The sequence below is a fragment of the Eumetopias jubatus genome, unplaced genomic scaffold (assembly GCF_037043125.1).
Source record: "Eumetopias jubatus isolate StellerSeaLion01/CBP00866 unplaced genomic scaffold, mEumJub1_p1.0 scaffold_15, whole genome shotgun sequence".
Taxonomy (NCBI): Eukaryota; Metazoa; Chordata; class Mammalia; order Carnivora; family Otariidae; genus Eumetopias; species Eumetopias jubatus.
The window spans coordinates 47701787-47723772 of record NW_028274821.1 but is presented as its reverse complement, the minus strand read 5'-3'; the positions used below and the strand labels follow the sequence as shown (position 1 = coordinate 47723772).

Below are 21986 nucleotides of genomic sequence, written 5' to 3'. Positions count from 1 at the left end.
AAGATTTTGTGAAAAAAGCTTAAAAGTATAAAGGAATGTCATGTGGGAAGCACACATGCTGGGTCTGTGGACAAGCACTTGAGAACCATTGGTTAAGGTATTTGAGGACCATTCAAACCCCATACGTCCATTACTCTTGGGCCACAATGAATCTTCAAAGTGTCTTCTGCAAAAACCAACAAGGTAGAGGAGCAAGTACCATTCTCCTTGAATTACAGGAGAGGAAAACCTGATCAATGATGGATCTCGGTCTGGAATGAGGTTTTCTTAGCTTTTATCACCCAGTTTCCTATGAAATTCCTACTTTGGTAATCATTACAGAAGAAAGGGGGCTAAAAGTGACCCCCCCAAAATTATTTTTATTGTTTTTCTTCTATCCTAATGATCCAATACATTTTCCACTTAGCCTCATATGATACTGTGCACCTGAAACATGGCTAGCAGAACTGAAGAAATAAAATTTAATTTTCATCTAACTTAATTGAAATAATAAATATAATTATATACACTGACATTCAATTTGGTTATTGGAAACTTTAAGCATGTTTGAAACATTTGGGATATATGAATCTACTTTTTCTACTGCATATATTATAAAATCTGAACATTATTTCCAGTGACAATTAAACATCTTAATTAGCACATGCTCTAAGTGGAAAATATGCCCCAGATAGCAAATATTTACATTAAAAAAATGAAAAATATTTCAGTGTTTTGTATATTAACTAAAATATTTTATACATCAGTTAAAATATACCATTAAAATTAATTTCCCATTAATTTTTATTTTTGTAATATGTCTATTAAAAATGATAAATGTGGCTCACTTTATATTTCTATTAGACATCCCTGTTCTGTGTTATTCTGAAAGAGCAAATTATTTTTGTTTGTTCATGTTCAAAAAAGAACTCAAGCCTCTCCAAGCTGAGGCTGCCAGTAGTTGACTTTTCTATCAAGCATGCCTGATTTAAGAAGGAAAGGAAAAAACCGCCAAGAAGAGCAAGATCTCCAGCATTGCTCCCTCCCCAGACCCCTCCAAGGACTGCAGAGGTTTAAGCAGACCCTCTTTCTTAGAAACAGTTTCCCTGCTCAAAGACACTCCCAAAAAATGAAATGGGACATTTCTGGAACGTATTAAATACAAGAAGGAACTCCTTCTCCTTTCTGCTCCGGCCGGTGGTGGTCCCTCAGGTGGTTGCCCCATTTGGCTGTTGCCCTATTTGCCCTTGGGCTGGACTGGTCACAGAGAATACTACCCTGTTCCTTCTGTCCTTCACCGGAGAAGCCGTGACTACCAAGCTGCATACACTTGAAAGCCTGTGTCAGGAATGAAATTACAGCCTGGCCTCTCCCCACCTCCCCCAAATTAACCAAAAGCTCAAAACTTGGGGTTGTGGTTTAAGAAATGAGAGTAGAATGCATCATTTCTTTCCTCTTCTCCACCCGGGGAGCTCTTGCTACTGCCAATTAAGGCTTCTTTCTTTCGGGAAATCTTCACAAATACCAACTGTTAATTCACAATGTCCTTTTCTCTATTTGTGTCATTCCCTGTGCCTCCTTCTTTCCTATTCATCACCCCTCTCTAGGTTAAAGATCTCCTAGCACCTCCTGAGGTGTCTTTCCCCCATCATTGCCAACATGCAAGCAAAGGCCAGCATGCAGAGGCATCCTGACTCTTGAATCTAACTAGTTTGTGGGTCTGGGAATAAGGAAGGAGCTAGCCTAGAGTTATCACAGCACTTCCCTAACCTCAACTATTCACACATCACCTTCATGTTTGCTGCCATACCTGAGATCCTCCAGAACTTTTTAAATATTTGCCTTTAAATCAACTCACACTTTTAATGTAAATAAATGCATGTAAAGAAGAAGTAAAGAAATTAAAGAAACTTTACATCACTGTTAGAAATGGAGAACTAATGTTTTTCACATGCATTAAAAGTACATAACAATCAAAATAAAATATTTACCCATGTAGCACCTAACATCCTCTCTTTTACCACCAACAGTGTGCCCGTGAAATGGAGGAACGATGTTCTAGAATGTCAGTGGCAGACCAGATGAAAGTCTAAAGTGTGGACACAAGCCTATGAAGATTTCACGGTGAACCGATCCATATGGTTTAGGAGACCAGATAGAGTTTCTTCAGGACAAAGACTTTCTCTGAACCACGGTCCACAGATATGCAGATCCCCTCTCTGGACTCAGAGCCCAGGATGGGGTGGGGAGTAGGGAAGCATAGAAATTCAGTCAAGTCCAAGAAAAGAAAAACAATTCCCAAAACTCATTCCCCAACCCCACCTCATTCTCAGCTTCCAGCTTCCAGCAATGACCTCTGAATGAGCAACATGTTGAGAGTCTTGGGATGGGTGAAAACTTTAGAGGGGAGCAAAAAGAAACAAGTATTTGAAGTCTGAAGTTTCCTTAGAGTGTGCCGTGTATCCCCAAGTGACCAGACGAGTCTCTCAAGTGCTTTTCCCCTCCCCCTCTCCTTCATCAAAGACTGTATTTAGCGATTGTTTCAAAATCCCCCTTAAGCCAAGTTCTGCAGATAAAATAAATTTGGCTTGGCTTTTTCTTCTAAGTCCTCTTTCTTACTTGGGACTACTATTTTTACCAGTACAGAGTACAGTATAGCTGCTCTTTGGCCATGCATGTGAAATGAAACAAAACTTCTCCTTTTGGAAATAGGATCTTAAAATTCTAAAACCTCAAATTTTATTAAAATCCCCTAGGTGCATATAATGACTTTAGATCTAGACTACATTGTAGGTTTACACACATCATCTTATTTCAATCAATTCTCAAGTTGAAACGGAAAGAATGGGCTAAAAAAAAAACTAAAGTAGATTAACATAGATTTTGTATGATAGATCCATAGGGATTTAGGCAGTTAGGATAGTAAGGAAAGAGAATTTCTGATAGCTGGAGGAGTAAGCAACAAGCAATTTCCTTTATACCAAATAAAACTAAGGGTGGTGCAAACAGGTTATTTTAGAGGCAGATTTCCACGAACTGTCAATCACTCTCAGTTAACAGAAAATTAAACCCATATATTCTAAGAAATCTCTCAGTTTTCACCTCACTACATAGTGCTAGGGTGGTAATGTTCCTCTTTGAGGTGGTATGTATTAAATTCACGTGGCTTGATCTGAAAATGCTAGGGGATTTTTGCATACTTTCCCAGCCTAGCTGCACAAATGCTATTAGAAATATTTAGCAGAAGAAAGTAGAGGTTTGAGATATGTTCCAGATAATCTTTTCAAATAGTGAAAACATTGCCCTAAAAAATAATAGTTCTTTAGAAGGAAGCGATTATTTTCTTAGTAGGAAAATATATTGAAAACAGTTACCTATTTTCAGTGGTATAGCAGTTCTCTTCTAACTCTTTTGCCTGAAACATCTGGAAAATATTGCTTTTCTAGGACCCTTTATAAAGTACGAAGGCAGTATTAGTTAGCCGCACAGAAATTAATGAACAGAGAAAATAATATTTTAATAAATGGCAGAGGCCACATGGATATAAAATAATGTGGACTGTGCAAAAAAAGGAATGGTCTATAATCATATTAATTTTTAAGGTTAATTGTACTATATTAACATGTACTTTCACACTCGTGTTTTCTATCACAAAGACTTTCAGGTTCCTTATCTCCTGTAAGATCGCAGTATTATGCTCAATTTAGCTATGAAGATATCGAAGTCTAGAGAGGTTAAAGAATACTCCCAAAGCTCACAAAGCAAAGTGGTAAGTTACCTGGAACAGCCTGGGACTTGTCTCCTCCGGTCAAATGAAATGATCAAAGCGTGGTGGGTCTGCCTTCTGCACAGCGACCTTACAAGTGACACCGTCTCCTGCTCCTGTCCTCTTCCTTCTTTGGAACCTAATACATCAATTGAACACTGTTCAAATAAAACCTCACTAAAGCCCTGTTGTCGAGTAACACTTATTCAGTTGATGCTCTAAATAATCACTGTGTTGGGCAATCCCATGCAAAAGATAGCATGATTCCCATTCTCCTGACAATAAAGCTGAGGCTTAAAGAACTTATGTCATGTACGCAGTCACACAGGCCAAAATGGTGAGGGAGGAGACAGAATCTGGTGCTAGCAAATGCAGAGCCAGCATCTTTGCCCCCTTCTCAAGACTCAGGTGAGGTGGTAGAGCTCCAGGGTCACTTTCCAGCCAATACAACTATTTGAGGACAGGCTAAGAAACAGACCAAAGCTGGTCTTCATCCAAGCTAGAAAATTACTTTGGTGAATCATATTAATTGCTATATTACAAAAAAAAAATTATCCAAAAGAGTACATCAAGCAATTAAGTGCTTATAATATCATACAAAGAAAAATGTTAGCAAGTTGTCCCGAAAGGAAGGCAACCGCTCCAAAAGGACCCATAGGTATCCACAGTGACGACTGTGGTGCCGATCTTCTGAAGACTTATGATTCAAAACCAATTCTATGTGGGCAGAAATTTGTTTTTGTACACATATTTGGTTCCCAATCTGCCTGCATTTCTCAGGACTCTGCCCTGGGCCTCCCTCTGACCGCTGGACACTAAAGCCTCACTTCTCCTACTGATGCATGGTGACAGCCTAGCCCTCTCTCTAACCCTGCTCTTATTTGGGATCACACGTTCCCTGGATTAGAAGGCATTGTTTAATACTTTAGGGCTACAAACCATATCAAACTGCACCTGTGAATACAAAAGTGAGTAAGTAATACTGACTAGAAATAACTATTCGCTTTTGCACCCCTAACCCATAATCGCTGTTCAGGAAATACTTGTGGCATCGAACCCAATAATATCAAAAAACAATTCAAAAGGAAGATTTCCCCAGGGTATGTAGGAGTACGGAAGATCCACAATGGATAACTGAAAATTGAGTGTACTTTTCCTGCAAATCACAGAAATGGAAGAGGAATTAGAGATAATCACATCCCATGAGCAACTCAGTCCCAGAGAGATGCACCCAAGGTCACAATGATAATTAGTGGCAAGTGGGCCCAGACCCAATAACAACAGATTATTGGTTGAATGCTCTTTCTACAATATTGTCACTTAGAAGTGTCATTTTTAAACTAAACTCAGTCACACTCTCAAATAGGTTGTCCCCGCAAAACAGATTTCTAGATACATGTATATTGAGGCCCTCACATACAGATGCTTTTAGAATTCTGGATATTCCTAAACCTGCTCCCTGAGTCAAGAGACCTGAATTTTAGTCTCAGTTTTTAATGAATCACTTGATAGTGAGTCTATCTGGCATACTGGATATTAGTCTCCTGAACTGTAAATGAGGAGGCCAGGGGTATCTCTTAGGTTACAATCAACAAAAAAAATAAAAAATAAAATATATATTACATATATATTATATATAGGGTATATATTTATATATAAATTATATATTTAGATATGTTATACATAATTTTCATATATTTTATAATATATGTATCTCAAACTGACTTAAGCAAAAAAATGTAAACTGATTTATCTCTTTTTTATTTTCTTTTAAAGATTTTATTTATTTGAGAGAAAGAATGAGAGAGAGAGAGAGAGCACATGAGAGGGGAGAAGGTCAGAGGGAGAAGCAGACTCCCTGCCGAGCAGGGAGCCCGATGCGGGACTCGATCCCGGGACTCCAGGATCATGACCTGAGCCGAAGGCAGTGGCTTAACCAACTGAGCCACCCAGACGCCCTAAACTGATTTATCTCTTATAAGCATTCAGAAATATACACGTTTCAGATGTGGCTTTTTTTTTTAAGATTTTATTTATTTATTTATTTGAAAGAGCGAGAGCATGAGCAGGGGCAGAGGGAAAGGGAGAAGCAGGTTCCCTGCTGAGCAGGGAGCCTGATGCAGGGCTCCATCCTATGACCCTGAGATCATGACGTGAGCCAAAGACAGATGCTTAACTGACTGAGCCACCCAGGCGCCCCTGAGGTGTGGCTTATTCCAGGGGCTTGAATAATGTCAGTGGGATCTAATATTCTCCTATCTCTCTGTTACATTCCTATACATTGGCTCTGCTTTCAGGCCCCATGTGTCACAAGATGGCTGCCAGCTACTCTAGACCTATATGCTACCAAATTCAAGTCTTTTAGGTCAGATAAAATCAACAACGACACTCAACAAAATACCTTTTAGATCACTTACAAAGGTGTTGACTTCTGGTTCCATGAGCTTCTATTAATGTCTCTCCTAAGTTATAAGAATAAATGAACTGTTTTGAGGAAACTCAGTAGCTCTCTGTGCCCCAGAGGCGGGCATTTGTTAGAATTCCTCTGCCCATTGCCACAACACATAACTGTCACTTCGTCATGCACTCCATGCTTCAGTCCTGCCTCATGGCAGTTTCCTCTGGGTACTCTCTTGTCATGTGTCACTCTACCTTTGTATACACTCTTCCCTCTGTCTTAGATGCCTTTATTTTTCCTTATCTCTCTGAAAAATGTCTACTCACTGAACGGAACATCACTTTCCTTGGGAAATCTTCCCCGATTACAGCCCTCCCCTTAGGTGAAATTAACCATTCGATTGTACTTAAACCTTCTTTTGCCTACCTCGACCGGCATACATGTTATATTTAATAGTGCTCATATGTTTGCATATCTTTTCTCTGAGGATTAATGGCATTGGGAAGGCAGGAACCATGCCTTATTCAACATTGCATCCCCAGGGCCAAATACAATGCCTGAAACATAGCAATCATTCAATCGCTCGATAAATTTTAATGAATCAATGAATCAATGAACTTCAGTTCCTCCAAACTAGAACATTATTGACTCCCATTTTGCCCCTAAAACATACAATTATGCTATGGAAACCCCATCTTTCAGGTTCTTGAATGAACCACACTCTCAAATCCAGGCTTGTGCATACTGTCCCATCTGCCTAGAATACACTTCTCCCACTGCCCGTCTGATCCCCCAATTTCATCTAATCAAATTTTACTTTCCTTCAGCTTACAGTTCCTCAGGAATACCTCCTGTGCTCTCCTGAATTCAACTACACCCTCTTGCATCCTTAATGTTTCCTTCCTAATCCTTATCACACCTCTAATTATTTGTTCAGTGTTTGCCTTCCCTGACTGTTGTGAGGTCCTAAGGGCCAGGACCCTGCTGTCGTCACAACTGTGAATGGGAAAAGAGAACTGTAGAGTAGTCTGATTAAATCTGGGGAGAATGAAGAAATGGAGGATGGAAACATAGATTTTGTTTTCTTTTTTTTTTTTAAGATTTATTTATTTATTTTAGAAGGGGGGCAGAGGGAGAGAGAAACTCAAGGACACTCCCCGCTGAGCACAGAGCCCGCCCAGCCACTCCATCTCATGACGCTGAGATCGTGACCTGAGCAGAAACCAGGAATTGGACACTTAACTGCCTGAGCCACCCAGGTGCCCCAGAAACACAGATTTTGAACACTTGCCAACCTCATTGGCTCCTTTTACCTTCTTCACCTGCACCCCAGCGTACAGCCTGCTTTTGGACTTGTGTTTTATAGCCGAATATGAAATATAAAAGCCTGATTCCTTTTTTTTAAGATTTTATTTACTTATTTGACAGAGAGAGAGCAGGGGGAAGGGTTAAAGGAGAAAGAGAGAGAGAATCTCAAGGAGACTCCACACCGAGCATGGAGCTCGATGTCGGAATCAATCTCACAACCCTGGGATCATGACCTGAGCTGAAATCAAGAGTCAGAGACTTAACCAACTGAGCCACCCAGGGGCCCCTAAAAGCCCGCTTCTTAAGATTTTAGGCTCCTTGCTCTGTATATCATTGTAGTCTTTCAAAAAACAATTCAATGAACAAACATTACGGAACTCTTGTTATGTGGCCAGCACTCTTCCTATCACTGTAGGCTGTGCACATTAAAAGAGACAGATGCTTTGTCCTGCCTTCATATCTCACCTCTCCACATCCTTCCTAGACACACAGATGCTTGTGTGTGTGTGTTTACCCATTTCAATTTCCTTTTAAATCGGCACTCTGTGATCGCAGTACCACACTTCAGTGCTGTGTTAGGTGAGAAAGCTGAGATGGTTGCTTACATGACTCAACGCAGCTCATGGTTTCTCCAGGGCATCATTTATTTGACATCCCACCCCATTCTGACCACACAGCCTTGGCAGCACCACTAAGTCCTGAAGATGGCAATGATTAAGTCCAGTGTCCTAAATAAAAGATGCGTTATAGATCTGTTTGCTTGCGGTAAGAAAAATCATGCTAGTCTCTGTCTGCATTTTAGAGCCTGTGCAGTTCTACAAAGAACAGTCATGTTAAATGTTCACTGGTCTACAAAAAAGAAAAGGAGGCTCATCAAAAAATGTGTTTGTCCTTGGCAACTGGGGCCTTTCTTCCAGAAGCTGATTCTGGAGAGGGAGACTATAACAAAAACCTTCCTCTCCCAAACCCCTATGCTTTGAGAGGGACACCCCATGGAGTTTGGAGTGACGTGATAAAGGATAAGCACAGAGTATTGGAAATTCTCAAGAAACCAGGAAAGCAACATTACCAAGGTAGAAAATGTAAGTTGAGTAAGAATTTTCTTACTCAAATTAATGTTTACCTAGTAAATGTCAACCTTTGTCACCCAGATGGTGCTAATTCTAGAGATGTAAAGGAGATCGGGTGGGGGAGATCCAAATGGACAAAATGAGAGAGCTGGAGAGAATTCAACATGAGTGATCTAACAAAGAAGGCCCTGGGAGGTAATCAGCCTTACAGGCGGGCATTCAAAGCCTCAAACAAAATCAATGACAGTTCAAAGAACTTCTGTCTCTAGGCGATTCTCCAAGGCGATTTCTACATGAAGACTCAAAATGGCCCTTATGCCCAGAATGAAGAGGCAGGGGTACAAAATGACACTGAACAGAATACATCGCATGATGTTGTAAGCTAAGACAGTAAAGGGAACATACAGCCTCGTTTTTTCTCCCAAGGCGAAATCACATTTTGCTACCAATAATCTGTGCACTTCTTAATTGTTTACCAAATGTGTTGTATTGCACTAAGCAACTGAGATAGGTGCACCCCATTACTCCGAGGCATGTGGTTTCTGCAGAAAAACAGTCTCCATGTCCCAAGCCATGAAAGGAAACAAATCACTGTCGGTAGAAAGGTGATGATAGAACAAAGCTAATGAACCTGCTTGGGAATTACCCTTTAAAAAAGTTTATTCCATCACAGAAGCCTCCGTTCCCCTTCCAGGAATATCTAACATCTCAAAACTCAAGTACAGTCTCAGTTAAATTTTAAAGGGAGGTAGGCAGTATTAATAAAGGAATGTCTTTTTTTTTTTTTTTTTTTTTTGGTTAGAATCATTTCTGCCTCTCTCCACGACAAGCTGAAAGGTTTTAGACAGTTTAAAACTGCAATTCTCAGAGTCTAGTACCACTTTCCTGTGGATATCTTCTGTCAGATCATCCAGGGGAACCTGGCAATCTTGGCTTAAGGCGTGCCAATCGGCTCAGCTCTGCAAGTGAGCCAGGAGCTGGAGGCGTCCTTAAGCCTGGAGCGAGGAACTTGGTGGGTGGTCTAGAAGGGAATCTGGGCTTTGTAACAGAAAGATATAGAGATGGAGCTCCTGGCCATGAGAAGCTACTAAGGGAGATATTGAAACTCCAGGGAAAAATGCCAGTCCACATCAAGACTACATAATCACCAAAGAGAATTAGCCCAGGTGCCAGCCTCGTGCTATAAATACAGAATCTTGGCTTTGTCAGCGGGAAGCCCTTATTATCCTAGGGAATACATTGCACATACACAGATGAGCACACAGAGAAATACATCAAAGGTGTGGATAACAACAAAACTTAGCATACATACAGCGATTATAGTTTTTAAAGTGCTTTTCCACAAATGACCTCATTGAATCTTCACAACTTCGGGGATGGAAGAAAGGCAGATATTTTATTATCATGATTGCTGTGACCGCCTTTCAGCTTTATCGAGAGGCTAGAAGTGAGATGTTAATGAAAACTATCTTGCATGTGCCACTCATCACATCACGAGACCACCCCAGGGATAAGAGGCCTGATCCCTCCACCCTTCACACAGGAGACAGCCCATGCTCAGATCCTTCATGACCCCAGTTCCCACACAGTGAGCCCACCCACACATGACTGGGCCAGATCCCACCTCAGATCTTCAGACATCTTTGTCACCAAATGACTCACTCCATCTTTGGAATATCTGTGGTCAATTAATTTCAATTAAGGTTTCCATTCCTATAATCCTCAAATGTCAAAAGAAAGCCAATTTATGTCCCCTGTCCTTAACCCCTTAATGCTCTATACTTCCTCTCTGGCTTCTCTCTTCAAAACACTAAGCCTTCTGGAATCTCCTTCCTTTATGTAAACAAAACAAAACAAAAAACCAATAAGCATCTCCCCGCATTATGCTGTGTATTTCACCTACCATAGAACTAAGGGTAGGGGTGACAATCCATGAGCTCCTTAATGACACTTTAGAACCATCACACTTCCACCCTGGTACCCATGCCATTAGGTCATACCTACCATGTACAGTTCTATGTTTCTATCATCTACTGACCTCCCAGTCACATTCTTCAGGACATGACACTCCTCTTTCCTCCTCAACCCCACTTCTGCCCACATCTAGAAAACTTTGGTATCTTTGTGGGCAATCCACCCAACACCTTCAATCTACTGTTCCTTGACCTCAAATACACAATAAGAAATCTCACCTTCACTCAACTTAGACTCCCCCACACTGCCAAGGAAAACATCCTGAACTTTGTCATTACCAAGAACAGTTCCACACCCAAAATCTTTTTTTTTAATTTTTTATTGTTATGTTAATCACCATATATTACATCATTAGCTTTTGATGTAGTATTCCATGATTCATTGTTTGTGCATAACACTCAGTGCTCCACGCAGAATGTGCCCTCTTTAATACCCATCACCAGGCTAACCCATCCCCCCACCCCCCTCCCCTCTAGAACCCTCAGTTTGCTTTTCAGAGTCCATCGTCTCTCATGGTTCGTCTCCCCCTCCGACTTACTCCCCTTCATTCTTCCCCTCCTGCTATCTTCTTCTTTTTTTTTCTTAACATATATTGCATTATTTGTTTCAGAGGTACAGATCTGTGATTCAACAGTCTTGCACAATTCACAGTGCTCACCATAGCACATACCCTCCCCAATGTCTATCACCCAGCCACCCCATCCCACCCACCCCCCACCACTCCAGCAACCCTCAGTTTGTTTCCTGAGATTAAGAATTCCTCATATCAGTGAGGTCATATGATACATGTCTTTCTCTGATTGACTTATTTCACTCAGCATAACACCCTCCAGTTCCATCCACGTCATTGCAAATGGCAAGATCTCATTCCTTTTGATGGCTGCATAATATTCCATTGTGTTTATATACACATATTCTTTATCCATTCTATATACACATATTCTTTATCCATTCATCTGTCGATAGACATCTTGACTCTTTCCACAGTTTGGCTATTGTGGACATTGCTGCTATAAACATTGGGCTGCACGTACCCCTTCAGATCCCTACATTTGTATCTTTGGGGTAAATACCCAGTAGTGCAATTGCTGGATCGTAGGGTAGCTCTATTTTCAACTGTTTGAGGAACCTCCATACTGTTTTCCAGAGTGGTTGCACCAGCTTGCATTCCCACCAACAGTGTAGGAGGGTTCCCCTTTCTCCGCATCCCCGCCAACATCTGTCGTTTCCTGACTTGTTAATTTTAGCCATTCTGACTGGTGTGAGGTGGTATCTCATTGAGGTTTTGATTTGGATTTCCCTGATGCTGAGTGATGTTGAGTACTTTTTCATGTCCACACCCAAAATCTTAACAGCAAACATTGCGTCCTCTGACCCAGATGCCTTTCCTCCTGTGTTCTCAGGATCTTCCCTTACATATACCAGCTCCTCAAACTCACTGAGTCCTATAGCTCCTGGTTCTTCATTTCCCCACAGTACATCAGCCTTCCTCTAAACAAGCTACAAGTAGTAGAGTATCTGAACTACTCACGACCAGCACACTCAAATCCATGCATGTCTCTTCCTACACTACATTCATCAGGCAAACTCCCAGTATAGGGTCAATGTCATCTTGGTACCTAAAAGTTGAACACTCCTTAAGGAAAATGTTATAACCATTCAGATTATTGTCATAACAAACATATGGTCTCTAATTTTGGGACTTCAGTACATCTCCTCAATCCTTTCACTTGATCAACTCTCTTTCCTACTTTCCTTGGTCATTATTTTAAACTTCAACATCTCTACTGAGGAACCCTACCAGAGCCCACTCCTCTACTCTAAGCAGACATCATCTTTTCCTAACTGAAAAAAAAAAAAAAATGATGTCCAGAAATGTAAGAGGAAAATTGTCGTTTCATAAGAGCACACTTTTTTTTTTTTTTTTAAGAATCTTCTACCCTCTCTGTGACACTATTAAAGAGAAAATTTCTCAAGCTTCACCTTCGGCTCTCTTGTCTTCTCATTTTCAGAAGTAGATCTCATCTACTCCTATACTTCAGTTATCTTCTTTATGCAAAGAACTTTTTAGTCTCTATTATCAGTCTAGACCTCTCTCCTATGCACCATTAAAACTCCAACTCAACATTTCCACTTATCTACATATCAACAAAGCCCCTCAAATCCTCATGTCCAAAATTGACAACTCTTTCTCTGTAAGTGTCTCTCTCTCCATGGTACGTTCATGCATGCAGGCTCTCTCTCTCTCTCTCTCTGTCACCCACACCCCCCCCACACACAAATCGATTCTCTTATCTCCTCCTCAGTAAAAAGTATCACTACCCAGTTGCTTGAGATAAAAACCTGGTAGTCATCCTTGCCTCCTCCCTCTGCCTCACCCAATTCATCAACAATTTCTACTAATATTATCTCCTGCCTTTCCTCAAATCCAACCACTTTTTCCTGTTCAAATAATGAACAACAACCTAGTTCAAACAAGGAAACTAGAACTGAGAGAGAGCTTAAGACATTGCACAATGTCACACAACTAGGAGGTGGTAAAGCCACCTCAGACTCCCATCTGCTTCCAAAGCCGTGCTTGAAATTAGAGAATACTGTCTCACTTGAAGGAACTCTCACAGCCAAAGCTATCTCCAAGAAATACATATTAGACTATTTCAACAGCAGGATGTTCCAAAACCCAAGCAAAGAAGGCACCAGGGGTAATCAGCTGTCCAGGGAAGCACTGAAAACCCCAAACAAAATCAGTAATAGTTCAAAGAACTTCTATGTTCAAGAGGTTCTCCTGAGGATTCTACATAAAGACCAAAAAAAATGGGCCTATGACCAGAATGAAGAGATAGAGGTACAAATTGATGCTGAATAAAAGAAGCCATTGATGTGACCATTGATGAGCATGAATGAGAATAATCCTTTGCTTTTTAAGCCACAGAGATTTTGAGGTTCTAGTTACCATAGCATAACCTGGCTTATCCTGACTGATTCAATCTCTTTCTTTCTGTTTTCATTCAGGCTTATGTGGTGCTCTCACTATCAAATCCAACAAGAAATAAATATTGAGGGCACCTGGGTGGCTCAGTCAGTTAAGTGTCTACCTTTGGCTCAGGTAATGATCCCATAGGATCGAGTCCCACATTGGGCTCCCTGCTCAGCAGGGAGTCTGCTTCTCCCTCTGCCTCTGACCCTCTCTGCTCGTGCTTGTTCACACTCTCTCTCTCTCTCTCTCAAATAAATAAACAAAATCTTAAAAAAAAAAAAAAGAAGAAATAAAGGGGCACCTGGGTGGCTCAGTCATTGAGCGTCTGCCTTCGGCTCAGGTCGTGATCCCAGAGTCCTGGGATCGAGCCCCGCATCGGGCTCCCTGCTCAGCAGGAGGCCTGCTTCTCCCTCTCCCACTCCTCCTGTTTGTGTTCCCTCTCTTGCTGTGTCTTTCTCTGTCAAATAGATAAATAAAATCTTTTAAAAAAAGAAAGAAATATTGAAAGGGCTGCAAAGTATTGTTCTCTCCTGGAAATTTTTTCTAATAATTCCATTTATTTTCTTATGAGGTTCATGTTTCTCCCTGATTTCTCTTTTTATACTTCTGATGTCAGTGAAGGTATCCATTGGAGAGACAGAAGAAATGAATATTAGGGCAAAAAAACTAAATGAATGGCCATTTTTTGGCAGCCCCCAAAATAAAATTATCTTGAAATTACATAAAGAGGGATGCTTGGGTGGCTCAGTCGATTAAGTGTCTGCCTTCGGCTCAGGTCATGATCATAGGGTCCTGGAATCAAGTCCCATACTGGACTCCCTGCTCAGCGGGGAGCCTGCTTCTCCCCCTGCCTGCAGCTCTCCCTGCTTGGGTGCTCTCTCTCTCTGTTTGACAAATAAATAAACAAAAACTTTTAAAAAAAGAAAATTACATAAAGAATACCCCCTGAAGCCTATGCAAGGTGATGTAACTAGGATCTATTCTTTCTACTACACCATCTTTCTAGAGCCGTATCATTATGTCTTTCTGAGTGTGGTCAGCCAAAATATTCTTTGCACTAGAAGCTGCATCTACCTTTATTCAGTGATTCAGAATTCTAAATTACATTTGGTAAAAAGCATGGGCTTTGGGGTCTAGCAGGAATAAGTTCATGTCTTGATTCTCTGCCACTTCCCAGCGATGTGACTTCAGGCAGGTCTAAAATGAAGGCAATGACGTATCCATCCCGGAGGGTCACTGTGAGGTTTAAAACATCAGTGAATGGACAGTGCTTACTGCAGGGCATGGCAGGGCTTATAACATGTGCTAATGAGTACTACTAGTAAGAGTACTACTATCATTTGCATCACTATTGTTATTTTCCTTATATAACAGATACATGGGGACATGTATTTGTGTATCTAATCCATCACCACTGGGCCTGAAAGGCGAGAGAAGGCGAAGATTCTTTTGAAACATGGGAGAAATAAATTCCAACATAGATGCAAACTGAGGAACCCATGGTTCTTGTGGACAACTGAGGAGTTAATTTCTGGAAAGGAATCAAGAGACAATCTCTGTAAAATTAATCTTTTTTAACTTAATATTTATTGTTATCAGAGTGATTCATGTGCATTTGGAGGCAAGTCGTACTACCATAAGGCTTATAACAAAAAACAACAGCTGCGTGTTCAGGGTGGGGTAGAGGGGAACTCAAAATATCTGTTATTAAATGGTAAGGGTGAAAGAAAGGCCATGTCAAGACTAACTCCAAGTTTGGGGGGCCTAAGCAACTAAGTGGGTGGCGGGCCCATTAACTAAGATGGGGAAGACTGGTGGAAGAGGAGGATTTCCAGCAGCAAAGTTGAGGGGGGTTGGTGGAAGCAGAGAATCAAGAGTTCTAATTTGGGCCTAGAAATTTAGACATCAAAGTGGAGATGTTCAGTAGAAAACATGATGTACAGCCTAGAGGTCAGGGCATGGGGCATGGGGAGACTTAACCGATTTAGAGACCACAGGCATGTAGCTGTTAAATACTGAATATTTAGATGATAGCAATTTAGGAACAATTGGATGCTGAAGCCCTTCAACACGGAGAGCTCAGGTAAGGTGACCGAGAAACATTGGCCAGCTAAGACTGGTGAAGAGCCAGGAGGTGCCATGATTCTAGAGCAAACAAGGGTTCAAGGAAGGCCGCATGGTCAACTATGCACATGAGGCTCAGTACTCACAATATAAAGCCAGCCGGGCTTCATTTCCCTGCCTCCACTGTGCATGGCAATACTCGCAGTTCCCTTCCCCTTTCTCACAACCGTGTGATTTTGCTCTTATTCTCTTGCACCGGGATGCCTCCTCACCTGCCAAGATCCTAGCCTTATGACCCATCAAGAATGCCATGACCTTCAATAAAAAATTTAAAGAAATAAAAGAATGCCATGACCTTGGCAATGCATTTCCTGACTCCACTAATAAAATATGCCCTCTTCCACCATAATCTCCCATAGCCCGTTGTACACTGAATTTTATTTTGCCTTCTGCTATAAGTATGTGTATTCTCTCTTCATCCTTCCTGTATCCCAACTGGACTATAGTGAGGCCCCCAACCCCTCATAATGTAGCAGAAGGTTTGGCATGCACTAGGTGCTCAATGAAGATTTTCAATGAGTCAAATCCAAAAATACAGAACTCAAGTCTGGAGAAGTATCTACAAAGGACAAAAATCTTTTATTACTTTAGACTTCTGTTTGCCAGCACATGTGTCATCTGCACCCAAGCCCAGGGATTTTTTTACACATTTTCCTGACCCTTTATAGCAAAATAGTGGGAGTGATCATTCCCAAAAAACAAATTTAAAATATCTTTTTTTAAAAGACCGTATGACCAAAACACAGGGTAATGCAGGCAAAGCTCTTGCCACAGTCCTTGGCAACGTATCTCCTGAGCTAATGGCTATTAAAAAAAATTTTTTTAATTTATTTATCTATTTGAGAGAGAGAACAAGATAGAGAAAGAGAGCGAGCAGGCACTGAGCAGGGGGGAGGAACAGAGGGAGAGGGAGAAGCAGACTCCCCTCTGAGCAGGGAGCCTAATGTAGGGCTCGATTCCAGGACCACGAGATCATGACCCAAGCCGAAGGCAGACACTTCACCAACTGAGTCATGCAGGTGCCACTTTTAAAAACCATTTTGACTGAAGTTTCCTCCAGATCTCAGGTATGAAAATAACAATTTGCAAAAGTCTCATGGATGAAACAACCTTTGTGATCCCTGAACCTAACACTAAAAAGCTAAAAAGACTATACCAATCCAAGCCTTGGGTTAGAAATCAGGCAATGATTCTTGAGTGTTCTTGCTTCAAACATCAGCATGTACTTGCATTCTCTTACATGGGGGAGGAAGAGTGTGGTAGAAAGAAGCCATTTGGAAGGGAGCTCCGGCCAAGAGTTGGAAGAAGAGGAGAGAGAAAAACAGGTTATCAATGTGAAACACAGAGTCAAAGCTTCATGAACCAAATAGAATTTCCACAGGCCTAATGATTAATGAGAATTACCTGCCAAGCTGCTATGTGCAACATGCTATAGAAATGGCTGGGGTTTATGGCAAGAATATCAAGTCTTATGATTTCCTTTATCTCCTCTTCTATTGTGCACTATGTTGCCCCTCAACTATCTTCTAACCTAATCACTCTTTCATGGTCAATGGCAATTCAGAAACACAGATCCTTATACTTTTGCTAAAAAGCCCAGGTCTTTACAGATCTTTGCAGATAGACAAATAGCCCAGTGATTAAGGATATACCTCCTTTTTAAGTTTATATTCCAGACCCACCACATATTAACTGTGTGATCATCCAAACTGGATGTTTGTGTTAGGATTCCTACTTCCTACATTTTCAGACCCACATATTCAGAATCAGGAAAACTTCAGAGAATGTGAGGTGAGCAAGGTGACACCTATTGCCAATGCCCAGGAGTAGACTGCTTAAGTATAAATAATCAACTTAAACTCTCTTTGCTTGCTAACATTTTCTCACAAGACTAGAAAGTCCCGTAACCTCCTTTTCTTAATGGTGGCGCCACTTCAACCACACTCTGGAAGGTATTGGTTTCCTTAAATACAATGTAGAACCATCAGAATAAAAGGGCAGCATGAGAGAAAACGACAGTATGGGGCTTTGTGGCCTATGGATTCAGTTGCTCATACAAGAATCTGGGAGAGGGAAACCCCCGAAAGATTAGTCACTTCATTTTGTGTTGCAGAGCTCAATTCAGGTTAACAAAGCATTTGCTAACAAAGGAGATGGGAGAATGGCAGTATTCACTTGCTCTGGACTGAATAAACAAATGTGGGATTTGTGGGCTGACTAATGTCCTGGGATAAACCAGGCATTCAGCCAAATTCTAGGAGTTTTGATGAAAAGACCAGCAAGCCCACACTTTCTTCTTGGAAAGTGCTCCATGGGAGTATTAATGTCCACAGGGCAAGCGGGCCTTCAGCTTGCCTTAAAGTTTCATCCCATATTCAGCCACGGGGAATTCTCAATGCCTCTGTAATCGAAGACCTAGATTAAATGATAGAAGCTGGATTCCATCTTCTTGGGAAGTGTTAAATATGCCATTCATCTCCTTTTAGAAATGTGTTATCTCTGTCCCTTTTTAAATACTACATTACCCTGAAAATATACAGGTAGGCCACTAAAATGTGACTCTGGTTCTATCTTTCCATTCATTCATTAATTTCATTCGTTCAATGAATGAATGGTGCTCCAGGCACCATGTAAGTGTCTGTGGATAAAATGAATCAGACACAGTCCATGCCCTTGGGAAGGCCCCAGACCAAACTTGAAATCTTTAAGAGCACTGGAAAAATAATAAAGCCCTATAATTTTATTTCTCGTCGGAGGCAAGTGTTAAAATTTGCAATGATTTTCCTTGGGCAAGGCAAGAAGTCCTTCAATTAAGGTCACAACATAAATGCGTAGGGATGTCAGAAATAAGAATAAAGGCTTGCCCTTTCTTTCTACCATGCTAATAGGACCATATAACCATGGTCTAGATGAAAGTTGATTTTATTACAAATTGCAGCTAGTGAAATTTAAGAGTTAAGTTTCACAGGTTCTTAAGTAACTCAGGAAAAACTTCCTGGCAGCAGCTGATACAATCTTCTTTAAATCTATAAATGTGGCTTATCTACCCAGATCAGAAACATATAGGAGCACTTGGGCGGCTCAGTCAGCTAAGTGTCTGCCTTCAGCTCGGGTCATGATCCCAGGGTCCTGGGACCCAGCTGGGCGTGGGGCTCCCTGCTCAGCAGGGAGTCTGCTTCTCCCTTTCCTTCTGCCCTTCCCCCACTCTTGCATGCTCTCTCTCTCAAATAAATAAAATCTTAAAAAAAAAAGAAACATATATGGTACATGCATGGAATGATTCAATATGAACATAATATAAACTAGAGGAAGAAAGTTCATGGTAGCAACTGACAAACAGAGAGCACTTTAAGGATCTCCACAAAAATCTCCAACCTTCCTCAAAATTTAGAGTCTTAAGTGGTATTTACCTCCTTCAGGACTTTCTTACTTCCCTTAGGAAGAGCTAATCTTCAGGACTTATTAGCCCTCCAGAGTGCCAGAGGAGGCTGCCAAATGGCAAATGAGGAGAATTAGTTTTAAGAGGCATTATATGTAACTGCATTTAGGAGGAAATTCAAGTAGATGAGCAAAGATTTTAAGCGGGCTCTTTCGGAAAACAAAAAACAAACAACAAAAAAACAAACAACAACAACAACAACAAAAACCTGGCAAGGAATCTTGAGGAAGTCATCAAATCAATACCAAATTTAACATACTTCTGTTAGCCTTCTAAACATCATTCCGCAGAAATGTAGGTATTATAAAATCAAGGTTTGGAAAAGGAGCCTAGTTCCTGCTTACTCACTATGAAGGCGGGAGGGAGAGTTGAAAGGGAAAGCTACAGACAAACTGGGAGAGAGCTATTTCAGGTTTTAAAACTAGGAAAAGAGCCCGGAGCCTGAGCCTGGGGCTGGATGATGAGCAAGCAGCAGAAGCCACTCGGAGCAGCGGCTCAGCGAGCGCCTGGAAGGAATGAGACCCCGGGCACAGCCCACAAACCAGAGGAAGGCCTGCACAGGAAGCGGAGAGCAGCATGCGGGGCTATGGAGTCCGGGGCAGGATGAAGCCAGTCCATGTGAGGTTCAAGAAAACCAAGCAGGCAATCCAAGCATCAAAGTGTTTCCTTATGTCATTAACGTGGGACCACATCCTGATTTCAAACAACAGGGAACCACGGATAGGGGTCGTTTTTTTCAGACGTGTCAGACATGAGCAGAACCCTCTCTGAGCATTCTGCAGGGCACGCGCGGGATCCCACGGGGGTGAGCGACTTGACGGGCAGGGGCCGATGTCCCAGCAAAACGAGACAAGCAGCTTGACTTGACAAGTAGCATGAAGGAGCATAAAGAGGTTCCCTAGACAGTGCCAGGGCGTTAGGTGCCAAAAGCCTGAGGTGGTTATTAGAAAAGCTTACCGCCCCTGATCGTCTGACTACAGCCAATTCATCCTCAGAAAACAACCACGGCAGAATAGGGCCAACGCAATCAGCGCTTCCTTGGGAAGCAGGCGCCCTTCACCGTTCACTGGGAGCGCTTGCTAACATCCCTGCAGCTTGCAAAGTGGCTAGACTGCGCAGTGACAGCAATTCCTGTCGTCAATTAAGGAGAGATTGCCCGGTGGGCTTTTAACTTTTAAATGGATGCCGGCCACGCTGTTTCCTTTGGTTACCTCTCCGCTGGGACTTCTTTGGCAGCCAAGTTCTAGTGCAGTTCACTTCCACAGTCATCTGAGCGGTAGGGAGGAAGAAAAACTGCCCAGGGCTCAGAACGCCCCGGCCCTATCCCTAATCAGCTGCAAGGCTTTTTGGCTCAGCCAGATTACTTCTCTGTGGTCCCTTTTCCTTTAATTATAAAATCGGAAATATAAAACCTACCTCACATGCTTCTGAAGCTATAGGAGAGAGCAGATGAGCAAAAGGTTACTGAAGGTATATTCATATATAAATACTTAAGTGTGTGCATACACACTTTTAATGTTTTCCATACAACTCTTTTAATGTTTTCCAACTGCATAAAAGAGAAGTGTCGATTGACCAAGTACCTGAGTAAGTTAAGTGATAAAGATGATCTAGATATTTTGGAACAAAATCGCCACCCTTAGTTTTAGGGGAAAAGACAGTTGTCTAAATTCTTCAGACCATTTTTCTCTCCAAGTCTCTGTCATGGAATCTACAGAAGACTGGCTTTCCTGACGGCAGGAGGCCAGAAACAAAGTATTTTGAGGGAAAAGCAGGAAGAGCAACTGATTAATGTTTACACCGGCCAATTTATGAAGCACTTTACAGATATTATTTCACTTTCTCTTCATTACAATTACAATCCCGTGACGTGTGTATTATTTAATAACATTAAACAGTATGCCTAAGTTTCTGAACAAATGCATTGTCTGAACTGATATTGAAATTCAAATCTGTCTGGCTTTGGGGCCCTCAATCTTAATTAGAGCCATTCTAGCTCTGTGAAGGAAACTGAGCTTCTCTTTTTTCCCCTGCTTGAGGCTTGGGCATTTTGCCTTGCCATTACAAGTTGGGCCAAGTGCTCTGGTTGGTCGGTGGGTCAGTCCCTCTGTGGCCCCTCATGTAGGAGCAGACAGTTACTGGAGGGTGACATGGGGGTGAGGCGTGAAGAGTTCCCAAAGAAGCAGACAAAGAAGGTTCCTAAGTAAAGCACCTACAGGACCCAGTTTCCTGGGGACATTTCCTATCCCCACCTGCTACCTCAGGTGGTTGCTTTGGAGTTAGATACATTCCAAATAGGCATTCAAATTTGGTTCTAAAAAGCAGTACTGACTCAGGAAAGGTATCAATATGCTTCACCAGAATGCTTTAACCCTAGAAGAATGTCAGAGCATATTAGCTTAGTTATTAGAAATTTTCTAGAAACACCAACTGGGAAGGTTTAAACAATAGCATTTTTAAAGTGGAAGTAATAATAACATCTGAATGGCTGACATTTGTTGAGCCCTTACACAATGGAAAGCATAGCGCTAGCCCTCTTATGCAAGTTATTTCATTTGGATTTTGCAATATCCCTCTGAGGCAAGCACTGTTATGATTCTCATTTTCAAATGAGAAGACAAAGTTTGTCATCAGTATTTCTCATTGTCAAAATGGCCACAAAAATGACAAAGGAGGGTAGAGTGGAGGCTAGAATCATGGAACATTTTCACATATCCACCCCGTCCTGCCTCCCCACTTCTCCAGTGTCCTCCCAAATATCTTCTTCCTCACCCAAGGCAGTCCAAAAATCCATTCATTTGTCCTATTGCTTCGCTGAAAGGGATTGCTGACTCAGTATATTCCATGACATTATCTCTGCCTCCTCCCAAAACAGTAAAACCTTAAGAGAAGCAATTAAAGACATTTAACTTAAAAGGCCTTGAGAATGAACTCTGACTCCAAGAAAAGGC

General features: G+C 41.5%; 1 long non-coding RNA gene across 5 annotated transcripts in view; it reads right to left on the bottom strand.

Annotated features, from left to right (window-relative positions):
• Window positions 1–21986, bottom strand: part of LOC114218208 (uncharacterized) — a 203124-nt gene that overhangs the window by 135737 nt on the left and 45401 nt on the right. For all 5 annotated transcript variants that reach the window (XR_015766813.1, XR_003611148.2, XR_003611152.2 and 2 more), the window contains one exon: window positions 3758–3884. This is a non-coding gene — a long non-coding RNA (uncharacterized LOC114218208). The remainder of the gene's footprint in view (window positions 1–3757; window positions 3885–21986) is intronic.